Source organism: Podarcis melisellensis (assembly GCF_964234715.1).
Source record: "Podarcis melisellensis genome assembly, chromosome: 15".
Taxonomy (NCBI): Eukaryota; Metazoa; Chordata; class Lepidosauria; order Squamata; family Lacertidae; genus Podarcis; species Podarcis melisellensis.
Window position 1 is genome coordinate 13,844,022 of NC_138532.1, and position 13,929 is coordinate 13,857,950.

At 43.3% G+C, this 13,929-nt stretch overlaps 1 protein-coding gene across 5 annotated transcripts in view; it reads left to right on the forward strand.

The window, feature by feature from the left end:
• Window positions 1-13,929, forward strand: part of ST3GAL4 (ST3 beta-galactoside alpha-2,3-sialyltransferase 4) — a 162,904-nt gene that overhangs the window by 69,863 nt on the left and 79,112 nt on the right. For all 5 annotated transcript variants that reach the window (XM_081891105.1, XM_081891091.1, XM_081891103.1 and 2 more), the window contains one exon: window positions 12,205-12,369. The gene's annotated coding sequence lies outside the window, so the exon portion shown is untranslated. The remainder of the gene's footprint in view (window positions 1-12,204; window positions 12,370-13,929) is intronic.

Sequence of the window (13,929 nt, forward strand, 5' to 3'; positions counted from 1 at the left end):
GGTGCGCTCCCGTTGCTCGGTCCCAGCGCCTGCCAACCTAGCAGTTCGAAAGCACCCTCGGGTGCAAGTAGATAAATAGGGACCGCTTTCTAGCGGGAAGGTAAACGGCGTTTCCGTGTGCAGCTCTGGCTCGCCAGAGCAGCGATGTCACGCTGGCCACGTGACCCGGAAGTGTCTTCGGACAGCGCTGGCCCCTGGCCTCTTGAGTGAGATGGGCGCACAACCCCAGAGTCTGGCAAGACTGGCCCGTACGGGCAGGGGTACCTTTACCTATACTGTATTTGTCTGAGTTCTTTGTTCCCTCTGAAAGGGCTATGCTGCCTGTAAATTTCATTGAAATCTTCCACACACACAAAAGTGTAGGTGCTTGTTTTCCCATTGCAGTCAGTGGGGGAGACATCCAGTGCTTTGGAAAAGAAGGCAAAGCAACCCTCTGCCTTGAATCTGAGACCATAGACTATAAAAAGAAACTGGTGCCTGGAAGGAATTTGCATCACTTGTTGCTCCAAGCAATGCTGGATTCTCCTCATCTTTTGAAACCCCCTTCACCTTCCCACAGATTTTAATTTCATTGGAACATTATCCAATGTTCTCTCTCTCTCTCTCTCTCTCTCTCTCTCTCTCTCTCTCTCTCTCTCTCTCTCTCTCTCTCTCTCCTGTGGTACCTCAGGTTAAGTACTTAATTCGTTCTGGAGGTCTGTCCTTAACCTGAAACTGTTCTTAACCTGAAGCACCACTCTAGCTAATGGGGCCTCCTGCTGCTGCTGCCACGCCGCCGGAGCACGATTTCTGTTCTTATCCTGAAGCAGAGTTCTTAACTTGAAACACTATTTCTGGGTTAGCGGAGTCTGTAACCTGAAGCGTATGTAACCCGAGGTACCACTGTATTTTAAAAAATAACGTAATTATTGAATGAAAATAATATTATTTCCAGGCACATCCTTCATTAAAGTTCAAGGGCTTTAATGATAATGAAGGACTGGTGATTCAGTGGGAGAGCATCTTCAAAAAGCCCTAGGTTCAATTTGAAGCACCCCTCCTCATTGATCTGGAAATGTCCCCTATCTGGGTTTCAGAGAGAGCAACAGCCAGTCAGAGTAAACTGTGCTGAGCTAGACAGAACAATGGTCTGACTCAGTATAAGATAGTGTCTAGGATGCTGTGCTCCTAGCGTTAATCGAGATTCCCACAGTTGACTTTCGGGTGCAGGCTGTTAGCTAGAAGACAGTTGTAGTTCCTGGAACAAACATAGCAAAACCGATTGTAAGAGAGGATGGAGGCTTTATATACCCGGCTTTTACAGGCCTTGTGGTATAGGAATCCCACTGCTGTTTCTCTCATGGGTGCTGCACAGATTTGCCGTACCAGTGAAGAATAATCGTACAAAGTTTATAACCGTGCTGGTAGGTGCAGACTTGCAAGCTCTGGAGAGGATTCGCAACCACTTGCTGTGCCTTCTCTGTGAAACTTGTTTGATATTTCTTCTGCGAAGAAAGAGTTTAAAATGCATGGGCAGTGTCTGAAAAGGATTCAGAAACCAGTGTAAGGCAGAGCAGTGCTCCCCTCCCCAGCAACCTGAATACAGAGCTTCTGATCTCTTTGCAACTTGTAATTCTCCTAACATAGCTTCGTTTTTGTGTTGTTTGCTACCCTCCTGGCCCTTTCCATTGGCAATCCAACCTCAGTTCACCTCCCTCCCATTCAACTCTTGTCAACAATACCTTCTTAATTTTTCTTGTAAACGTCTAATCTTTTTGTAGAATAATGCATGCAGAAGGGGGGGGGAATACAGACAAGTGTACTTCATTTGCATGCTTTGATTCTAAGTGGGGATTGAGGGTGCTTTGATCTAGAAGTGGGATTTGATTAATATTTGTCTGTTCGTTTGTTGATTGACTGGCCATGTGCAAGTTAACTGCAATGCGCTCTGGTCTTTGTTCAGATTGCTTTTTTTTAGGCTGTTGACAAACCTAAAACTATAAAGCAGCATATCACATGCTGTGCAGCTTGCATAACTAATAAGTAATAAAGGAATGATTGCAATAAAGTGTTGCAGTTTTGTTTATGATTTTGAGATTACAGCCAGTGTCAGTGGTCATTTGAATTGCCCTCCCTTGTTCTTCTAAATAACCTCTCCTTCTGGGATTTAGCCACAAAGTCTTGTTGTGACATCCTTAAAGACTTACAGATTTATTGTGGAGGAAGTATGGACTAGAGCCAACTTCATCAGATGTTTGTTGTTTATTCTCAGTTGATAGATGCATATGTGTTCAGGGGAAATATGCATATTCTTCCCTAAAAGCATCTTGGGTGCTAGATCAACAGACGATGTCCTCTTGGTTGTTCTATCACCTTCAGAAACTTGAGGCGGGTGGCTTGGGAGAGGGAATTTTCTGTGGCAGCCCCTAAGTTGTGGCATTCTCTTCCCACAGAGGTGTGTCTGTATAGGGAAACTTTTTCAGGTTTAGTGTTTTACTATGTTTTTATATTCAAATAATGAATTATTAGTATTAGTATTTGAGATGTATATTTTAGGACCCCCCCTTATTTTGTAATTTTAAGTTGTTTTAAACTGTTTTTAATATTGTGTGATATTGTGTTTCAACATTTTTGTTGTGTTTTAATTGTTGCAACCCACCGCGGGACCTTAGGGTGAAGGGAAGGTAACCACCACCACCACCACCACCACAATATCATCAATAGGTTTGAGTTTGAGTGGTTCACAAAAGCTTACACTGCAATAAAATTCACCTTTAAGCTGCTACAAGACTGTTGGTTTTGCTGCAAGGGACTAACAAGGCTACCTCTATGGAAATAGGTATATAACAGCAACAACAAACAAATAACAATTAATAAAACTTCATAACTACCTATCCTATTATTCTGCTCATGAAACTCAAATGTACTTCATGAATTGGTCACATGCAGAGCCTGGTTTGTATTGCTTCCCCTGTCTCTTGTTGTTGTTGTTGTTAAGGCATTTATACACTGGTGAATTCATATATAATTTCCAAGCATTTGTAATAATTCCACACAGTCACATTTTGGGGGGAAACTGTCTTTCTCATCAGTTTTGGAACACTTTCTCTGGTGTGTGTAGATATTTCCCCACAGATCTAACTGGCAATAAGCTTGAGAAGTATGCAGTTGTTGTTGTTTTAAATGAAGGTAGAATTCAAATGGTTATAAAGAGGGGCAAAATACTCTGGGGAAGGAGGAAAAAACCAACTGTGAACCCACCCCTATAATGGATATTGTAATTTGGTAAGAAGAAACCATCCATTTAAGAAAGAAATCTAATCTTTAAAATGTAGCTTAAAAATTGCTTTCTAACATCATCTCAAGTAAAAGTACGATTAAGAAAGGGTAAAGAATTTCCAGTTCTCAATTAACACTTGCATTGTCCTTAAAATGCCAGACTGAGCTCAGTCCAGAGCATTTGCCTTGCTTGTGTTCAAAATGCAAGATGTTCTGCAGCCATTGAGATGAATGTTGTATGTGACTTGGCTCGCATCCGTACACCATGTTGAGCAACTATCTGAACCCATGTGTTGAGCAGCGCACCTGTTCCCCTGCTTGTGGCACTCTGTCAATTCCATAGGTAGATCTGTGCTGGTGGATGCTTGCAGTGGGCGTTGGACTGGATGACAATCTTTTACTGTGTGTAGTCAGTGGTCTGTGCAGCAGTCTTCCCCAACCTGGTGCTCCCTAGATGTTTTGGACAATAACACCCATAATCTCTTTACCATTGATTGGCCAGGCTGACTGTGGCTGATGGGATATATAGCCCAATCATCTGGAGGGCACACGCTTGGCCTTGGAATTTAGACAGGATCCTCATGTTATGGAGTCCTTGTTTTCTACTCTGTTAGCCTTCTTCTGACACTTTCCTCCCTGTATGTGCTCCTGTTTCATAAGGAAACTTGCTATCTTCCTCGAAGGGCAATCTGCCAGCCTTGCCAACGTGTGTCATCTCTCAAAAAGTTGTCAGAAAGTTGCTATAACAACTGAATTTTAAGTAAGCCGTTGTCTGATTGGTGGAAGTATATTTTTTTGTGTGTGTTTGTGAGGTGATTTGTAACTGGCAATACACCAGTCTTTGCTAAACTGCAGAGTTAACCCTCATGCATTTTTAAAGGTGCTTCCTTGTGATGATGCAATGCTGTTTGGTCCTAATGCACTTGAATTGCCTTTCGACACTCAGAATCTGGAGTAAAAGAACAGATTTCTCCATTTGTCTGATATTTATGTGAAGTGGCTCCCATAATCTGTGGTAATGTGTACAAAAACAGAAGGCAATACTTAATGTGTGTTACGATGTCTTAAGAGGCTCTTAACTTAGTTTTCTTCCCCTATGCTGCGCTTGAGAAGCGATAGCTTTTAAAAAATGTTTTTAAAAATTCATGCTGGCATAAGCAATACCTATAAATATGTTGGCTTTCCAGCAAGCCATTCATCTAAATATTCTGGTGTGCTGCAGGGTAAACGACCAGATATTCTAATTTTACTAAAATGCAAATAGTTTGAAATGTGTATGTTGTAGATTAGGTTTGTGTTTATGGGGAAGAAACCACATGTTGGTGACTTCCTTACTGCTTTAGTTTTATATTAAGTTTTAAAAAATATAAAATGGTAGAAAATCTTTTTTTTAGTATTATTTCTGTTCCCAGACTTTGGTACTAGGGAAGTTGAGCCAAAATTAGGAAAGGCTCTACAAAAAAACTAAGTGTTTTTCTTTGAATTGCCCATGCTGCTCTGTTTCTGTTTTACTCAGAATATATTATGTTTTTTGTGTGGAACTCAATGGCATGTTGCAGATTATACTTGCAGAACACACACACAACCCATTCCGTAGGGGCCCTTATATAATTCACTCTCCTTTAAGAGCCTCATTTCTGAAAAGAAGTGAGGGCTCTGTGCCTCATGTGAATTCTGTTGTCCTTTCCCCCCACCCTGCATCATTCTTGAGATGAAGTTGTTCTCAAAACGGACCTTCTCCTCTGAACTGCAACCCTGTCTGCAGAGCTTGCTCAAGCAGATGAGAGCTGGAGTCATGTGCCTGCACGGGTTTCACTATGAATGCACACATTGCCTCCCTGAAATGCCTCTTGCTCTGTCGAAAGCACCAGAATCCAATTGTATCCTCACTCCAGAGAGAATTTTAGCCTCATTAAAGAATTCTATAATTCATGTTTTTTAAACAACAACAATAAAGCTTCCTTTGTTGCCAGTGACTTTGATCTAACCAATCCTTGCATTTTTCGAGGATTATCTTTGCCACATCCTGGTTCGTTTCTGCTTTAGGGAATAACCTTATGCTCTTGCCTCTTGTTTACTGGACCAGCTGATGTGTTAAGTACCAAATGGTCCCGTCTCTCCCCCCCCCCCCCTGGCCTTCTGCCTGGCTCAGTGCTGTGGCCTTGTCTTGAACTCATAAGTAGAAATAAAGTTTGCCGTTCTCTCTTTGGGTTTATTTTATCCTTAATTGTGGCAATGAATGTGTCAGCTCCGCGGCTATAGGCATTTTTTCTTTTTAATGTGACTTATGTCATTATCTTGCTCTTCTGAGGCTCAGGGAAGGTTACGGTATGAAAAGCATACAGTAAAATATTAATTAAAAGTGAAGCAAAACAAAACACGCAAGCTAATCAATGTGATGGATGGCGACTTTCCTGCACTTCTGAGCTCTTCGTTTCTGCATGTGCCTCTCAACGTTCTGACCTTCTGCAAGCCTCTTTACATCACAGTGGCCTTTTCTGATGTCACAACAGGTCTCTACAAACAGAGAGGTTGTATCTTCCCTCGGTTTGCCTTTGCCTTTGCTTTTTTGTTGTGGGCAGAGCAGCTTCTCTGCTTAGAACAAGTAGTAATGGGATTTGGAAAAGGTTAGAATTTCCTGAAGTCGGTGTAGCGTGGGGGCGGGCACAGGGCCAGTCGCCCTGGGCGCAAAATTGTTAGGAGGCACAAAAATTCGACAGCTGGCGATGCCTCGGTATACCTACATGCTTCCATTGCTGGGCTCCATTGAAAGTGGCTTCTCCATAAGAACCAGGAAGTGACTTCTCCAGGCAATGAAACGACTCTTCTTTTCTTATCTCTGAAGCTGCAATCTCCTGGATGATGTGGACACTATTATACAGTTGAATGTGGATGTGTACTCCTTCCATTTCCCTCCCTCCAACTCCCCCTCCTCTCGGCCCTGGCCACTGGCAACCCACGTTATGCCACTGCCTGAATTCCTTGAATGCTACGCAAGTATTGCCCAGACTTTCGTATGACATCTTTTGGGATTCTGTAGGAACATAGGACTATAATGTTTGGGAGTTTTTTTTTGATGTTTTTGGTGTTCTTAGTTTTTATCTGTAAGCCTCCTTGATTCTTTATCAAGGAAAAGAGCAGGATATAAATAAATATATAAGATGACAATGACAAAGAAGCTGCCTTATACTGAATCAAACCTTTGGTCCATCTAGGTCCCAGTTGTCTATGCTGACTAGAAGGAGATCTCCAGGGTTTGGGGCAGGCAGGAGTCTCTTCCAACTCTGTCTGGAGATGTTGGGGAAGATGCTCTGCAACAGAGTTACATCCCTTCCCCATTGTAAGGAAGCAAGGTAGATAAGGAAATGTAACCAACTTGCTCGAGAGGAGCTTTGAGACATCTATGGATCTTGAAAGTTGTATTCACTGAGTATAAAGTTGTATTCACTGAGAGCCAGTGTGGTGTAGTGGTTAAGAGCGGTAGACTTGTTGTGCCCATGACATCACAAGACAAAGTGCTCTGGCAGTGGTCAGTCGACCTTTTAGTATTCATACATGGACCTTTTACCTACCTTGCTATAATTTATTTCCTCTGCTGTTTATGCAAGTTGCTACATAAAGGACAAATGGGTTACTTTGAAGTTTTTGCTTGAGTAACTGCCCAGAAAATTAAAAGGAATTATGTACAACCAACCGCAGTACCATTTCGTGGAGGTAATTTGACAGGAGAAAGTTTCACACTGTTTAATAATAAGTAGCACCTGCACTGGAGTTGGGAGTTTGTATTTTACTGACTGTAAGTAGATACTGACGTATGGGAAGTTATTTCCCAAGATACATAGCTGTAATTATATTCATGCTGGGAGTCCCATTATTTTGCATCAGCCTGTGGTTTTCAGCAGGTGGAATATACCCAAAACTTTTTCCTGATTTTTGTAGACATCAAAGGATCAGACAAATGCCAGGTCCCAGAACAAAAGTGCTGTATATTACAGTATTCGCTGTCTTTCCATTGGTGCTGAGTGAGTCAGAGCCCTCTAATAAGGTAGCTCTTATTAGATACCTCTGGTAAGAAGGAACAGATGGACCTTGCTCAGGGCATTTGATCTGGCAAGGGATTATTGCATGAGTGGAACTGCTGGGAAACAGCTTAATTGTTATGGTAAAATGTTTCCAATGTACAGTGGTACCTCGGGTTAAGTACTTAATTCGTTCCGGAGGTCCGTACTTAACCTGAAATTGTTCTTAACCTGAATCACCACTTTAGCTAATGGAGCCTGCTGCCGCGCCGCTGGAACACAATTTCTGTTCTCATCCTCATAACCTGAAGCAATAATTCTGGGTTAGCGGAGTCTGTAACCTGAAGTGTATGTAACCTGAAATGTATGTATCCTGAAGAGTATGTAACCTGAGGTACCACTGTACTGTATTGTTTTGTCCCTTTGGAAGCCTGATAAATTCTTTCTCGGCTTGTGAAGTTTGTTGGGATGTGGACATGGAGCAAAATGTGAACTACAGCGGTACCTCAGGTTAAGAACTTAATTCGTTATGGAGGTCCATTCTTAACCTGAAACTGTTCTTAACCTGAAGCACCACTTTAGCTCATGGGGCCTCCCGCTGCCACCATTGCACAATTTCTGTTCTCATCCTGAAGCAAAGTTCTTAACCCAAGGTACTATTTCTGGGTTAGCGGAGTCTGTAAACTGAAGCGTCTGTAACCCGAGGTACCACTGTATACTGTGCACCATGAACAATGCTCTCAAGTGACATCAATTACAGGGACAGAAGCTATTTTATTCTGAAATAAATTAATATTTTATATCCCAACATTAGTGTGCTTGAGTAGACACACGTTGGATCACGAACACACACAGAGTGAATACAGAAAAAAAGGGGGGTCTGATAATTGTGGATTAGTTTAATGCAGCAAACATGAACTCAGGTAGACAGAAAGTCTCCCGCTGATGGCTGGAACCCAAATCCTGTGAACCATGTTAAGTCGAAGAAATAAAGAACTGTGTGTATTGCATGGTGACCGCAGGCACACAATGTGCCTGCATAGTTCTGCCTTGATACCCACAAGGTCTCCTCACCCTACTTTTTCTCATATTGACAGAAGGCTTGACCCACTGGATGCTGGTCCATTCAGGCAAGTGGGATACTTCCCCACCAAGCTGTCTGCCTCCATCTGTCTGCCTTCTTACTTACAGCCAGCCCAGCCCAGCCCAGGCCATGGCAGCAGGAAAGCTGAGGATGGGGACAAGACTAGAATTAGTGAACCCCGCCTGCTGTTGGCTTGGGCACTGCCTACTGCTTGGGCTCCCCGTGTTCTGCTCCAACAGTCTTGATGGGCACCAGCTACCACTGGCTTGAAAGAAGCACTTGTTGCTGCGGTCAGTGGGGTGTGGGGTGGTGTCCACGACAGTTTCTCTAGTTTGTGAATGTGCCACACCTCTTAAGATAACTTTTGTAAGCGCATTAACTGATCTAGCCTTTAATTCTTCCTCCACCACCATCTTGGATGTAATTCTGAAAAACTCAATAAAACAGAATGCTGGAGAACGGTGTGAGTGTACAGATGGTTGCACTGATCCTAAATGTATAGCGGAAGTGCATTCAAGGCACTGCCAAGTTTGAAGCCACAATGAAAACCATGTGGCTGAAAGCCACAATGACTTCCCCCCACTTTTCACTCCCCACCAGCCCTGCTTCTTTCCTCCAGTTCTTGTTTTGCATCCCCCCCCCCCATCCTCTTTCAACAAGGATTCACCACTCCTTTCCAGTACTGGGCAGCTATCTGCCTAACTCTTATTTCACCTATCTCACCCATTTTAAAACCCACAACAGCTCTTTGTCCCTGCACCTCCTCCTTAAAATGCAATGAGGCTTAACGAGTGCATAGTGCTTTATCATGTTCAAAGGAAGTCACATGCATTTTCTAGCAGTAAACCTTACAGAAACTTCTATGAGATAAACCAGTATTACTAGCCACTCTTCCCTTCATTGCAAGGAGGAAGGTGTTGTCCTCTGCGGCGCAGCAAGACTCAAAGAGGGTGTAGGACAAGACGAGATTCACAAGGAAAAGTGAGAGAAGGTTCAGGGGGGATAACAAGACAAAGTGAAGCAAGGCATAGTTCATGCTGAATGCAAGGCAGAGATCAGGGTGGTAGCAAGGCAAGGATCAGGCTGTGTTCTAGGGGACAGAGCTCTAAAGTTGCCCCAGAAAGGAACAAGCTGAAACGGATCCCTGCAAAGCAGATGTTCTGCCACTAAGCTTATGGCCCTTCCCTAGCTTGAGCTTGAGACTTCCAGATGTGTAGCTCAGTCTCTATGCCACTGCACTGTGCCTTGTGTCAGCTTTAGCTGGGTATAAAGCATATCTTTAAAGCAATTTCCCCCTCAAAGATTCTTGGGAACTGTAGTTTACTCCTAACCTTGCTGCTAGTCCCATTGTGCAACCCAGCCTTTCCCAACCAGGTGCCCCCCAGATGTATTGGACAGCAGCATTCTCTCACTGATGCATGTTGACCTCCAAAACAGACCAGGAGGCAGCAGGCGGCTGTTGAATTCAGAAGACTTAGGTTTGCTTTGACTGCACTGGAACTAACAGGAGGTTGCAGTTTGGACTCAAGGTTGAGAAATTCTGTAAACCGAGATATGCTTCCTTTGGTTTGCTTTGACTCGGCCTTGTAATTATATGAAATGTTTTTAAAAAGCTAGTTCCAGGTTCCAGGTCTCACAGCTGCATTCCCTCCCTTTTAACATATCTAAATGAATCAGGCCTGTCCACCTTGGAAAACATGGATTGTAAATGTCAACGTCAGTCTTATCCTTGCACTGCTTCTCAGAAGATAGAGCTTGGCAGGATGTGTTTCTATGAGCAGATCATGGTGTTCCAACAGTTTAGTTAATTCTATTGCAGATTGATAGGAGTGTTTATAGGTGGCCATTCATTTTGGACCATAAAGAAGGCTGATCGCTGAAGAATTGATGCTTTTGAATTATGGTGCTGGAGGAGACTCTTAAGAGACCCATGGACTGCAAGAAGATCAAACCTATCCATTCTTAAGGAAATCAGCCCTGAGTGCTCACTGGAAGGACAGATCCTGAAGCTGAGGCTCCAGTACTTTGGCCACCTCACGAGAAGAGAAGACTCCCTGGAAAAGACCCTGATGTTGGGAAAGATGGAGGGCACAAGGAGAAGGGGATGACAGAGGACGAGATGGTTGGACAGTGTTCTCGAAGCTACCAGCATGAGTTTGACCAAACTGCAGGAGGCAGTGGAAGACAGGAGTGCCTGGCATGCTCTGGTCCATGAGGTCACGAAGAGTCGGACACGACTAAACAACTAAGCAACAACAACATTCATTTTGGATGGCTTCTGAATTGGGGAAGAAGTGACAACAGTAAATACCTTTGAAAAAGAATTATTTCCATCACCCCAAGTGCCTTGAGACTTTCTTTTGTCCCCTAAATACATTTGCGCTGCTGTTTGTGCTGACCAATGTAAAACTATGTTGAATGCAAAGCTGAATTTTCTCCCTATACCTCAATATTTATATATCTAGAAATATCATCCATGGTTTTGCTCCCTCGGTTGTTTGCAGCTGGTCTCTGTCCTGCATCCCCAGTGTTGTAAGGCTCACGACATATTCAGAACTTGAGTTAATTCATGTTCAGAGTTTAAATTTGCAGCCCGCTGCTCTGAACATGGATTGAATCTTCTCGTCCTTGACCTCCTCATCTCCCCATAGTTCTTTCCTCATACATCTCTGCCCAAGACCTATGCTCTGAGATTTTCCTGTTCACTCGAAGTCTCTGCCCTGCCACCATGGTCTGTATGCTGTCTCTGAAACTGTCTACCTGTGTGGTGCAACCTCTTTTCCTCCTCAAAACTCACCTCTTCTGTGGTATAAACCTCCAAGTTTCCATGTCCAGTTGTAACTTGTCCCATAGCTAAACTTAAGCAGGCACAATGGAAACAGCCACAAATTGCTTCTTTGTTCATCCCATCTCTGCCTTCCTCCTCTCCTGATGAAATTTGGATTGTAAACTCCTTGGGGCATGGACTTTTCATGTACAGTGGTGCCTCGCTAGACGAAAAGAATCCGTTCCACGATTCTCTTCGTCTAGCGGTTTTTTCGTCTTGCGAAGCAAGCCCATTGACAGCTTAGCAGATTAGCGCTACAGCTGTCAAGCGGCTTCCAGCGATCAGCTGTTAAGCGGCTTGTCAGCGGAACAGCTGATAAGCGGCTTGGCGGCTTAAGAAAAGGGCGAAAAAAGCGAAAAAACCTGCGGGGGGATGCAAGATTTTTTTCGTCTTGCGAAGCAACCCCGTAGGGAAATTCGTTTTACGAAGCGCCTCCAAAATGGAAAACCCTTTCGTCTAGCGGGTTTTTCGTCTTGCAAGGCGTTCGTCTTGCGGGGCACCACTGTAGTACATACTGATGGCACTACACAAATTCTACCACTGTTGCTACTACCAATAATTGTAGTTACCGTAATAATAATAATAATGATTAGTTCACAAGACCATGGTGCATCTGTATGTGTGTGTGTGTGTGTGTGTGTAGATTTGTTAGTGCCTTCTTCAACCCTGGTGCTCACAATCTCTGACCATTAGGCATGCTGGCTGGGGATGATGGGACTTGTAGCCCAACAACATGTGGAGGACACTAGGTTGAGGAAGGTGGCAGTGGGGAACCGTCCATTGGGTCACCTTATTTAAAATTTTATTGAATGTGAGAAGAAAGATAACAGTAACAACAGACATATAAATCCTGATTCCCCCTTCCATCCACCCTTTTCCGTGAGCATTATGACTATAATTTGCTTTCGTTAGCAGCAGCGCTGCTACTTATCACAGTGTTTTCAGGAAGCATAACTGTAATCTTGTCATTTGCGCGGGCACGTTTTCCTTAATTTTTGTTATCTCTTTTCTTTCAGCTGGGCCTCAAAAGCTTGGTGTGGCCTTTCAGATATTTTCCAGGAAGGGAGGTGCATATTTCAAGAGGTCTTGAACTTCTGGGAAATGAGCCTGGAGGAAAGGGGAAGGGCCTGACGGCCACCACCCCTGGTGTAAAGCATTTCCTGAGGGATACGGCAAAACTGGTAAGTCCGGAAATAAGGATTGCATGTGAGACTGGCACACTAAAGGTTGTCTCCACTTCTTCAGTGGAGTTTCCTGTTCAGGGGAAGGGGTGGCAGCATAGCTGTCAACGTTTTCCCTTTTTTAAGGGAAATTCCCTTATTCCGAATAGGATTCCTCGCAAGAAAAGGGAAAAGTTGACAGCTATGGGTGGCAGTCATGTCCCAGGATCAGGGCCGGATTTACGTATAAGCTAAACAAGCTATAGCTTAGGGCCCCACTCTTGGGGCCCCCAAAAAACTTAAAGGAAAAAAAAAAGATGTACATTTCCAAAATATAAGATGAAAAACAAAATAAAACCTACATACAGTAACAGTTTTTTGTGTTGTGTAGGCTCCTGTGATGTAAGCAATGGGCCCCGCCTGCTAGCCTGCTCCCTAAAATATCACTGGTTTGCTCATTTCTATATATAGGGTGCCTACATTCTGTATGTGCAAATGGCTTTAGATGTCCATAAATGACCATATAGCATTTATTCAACACAAAAAACAGCGAGAATTTGTTGTTGACAAAGGACAGCTGGACATATAAAGCAGTGTTTTTCAACCTTTTTTGGGCAAAGGCACACTTGTTTCATGAAAAAAAATCACAAGGCACACCACCATTAGAAAATGTTAAAAAATTTAACTCTGTGCCTATATTGACTATATATAAAGTAATTCTCTTGAATAGGAATCAAATAAACACAAAGAAAGTATTTTATAATTACTTTATTATGAAATAGTAAGTAAACAGAAATATGAAAAATTATAAAATACTTTATTTTTAAATCTTTCGAATTTTTCAATTTTTCCCACGGCACACCAGGCAACATCTCGCGGCACACTAGTGTGCCGCGGAACAGTGGTTGAAAAACACTGATATAAAGGGCCCCATTACCTTCAGTAGCTTAGGGCCTCATCAAGCCTAAATCCGGCCCTGGCCAGGACGCTTCCCCTCCTGTGTCCAGACCAGTGGAAGGGAGGTGATTCTGGAGGCAGGAAAATACACCTTTCCTTTGCCTTCCTCCTGAAACATCCCTATATAGCACAGGGAGTTGAGCTGTCCGTCCCCCCCCCCCCGCTTTTTTTAACTTAATGACAACCCCCAAATCCTGTCCTTCTACATTCAAAAAAAGCAGTTCCTTTTATCCTTGTTCCCCCAACTTCATGTCTGCAGGGCTTTGTTACCTTTCTGTTTGCCCTTTTTCAGAAGTGTTCACACCTTGGCAAGAGATAAATTAGAAACAGCTTAAGGAGGCCAGTTAGCGTGAAGCTGGTTTGAGAAGCAGCACCTCCAACAGTAGCATTTCATAACAAAGGGCCTGGTGTATTTTCATTTTTGTTATGTGATCATGGATTGAAAACCCAGTGAGGGTGCAGTACATGGGAGTGTGAGCACTGCCTAATTGTTCTTGCTGCCTTCTGTTATTTTACATTTATTTGCACTCCACACACCATGCAGTTATTCCTCCCTCTTCCATCTCTGTAGCTGGATGGACACACTCTTTTAAGTCTTTGGAAATCTTCTGGCATGTCTGAGAA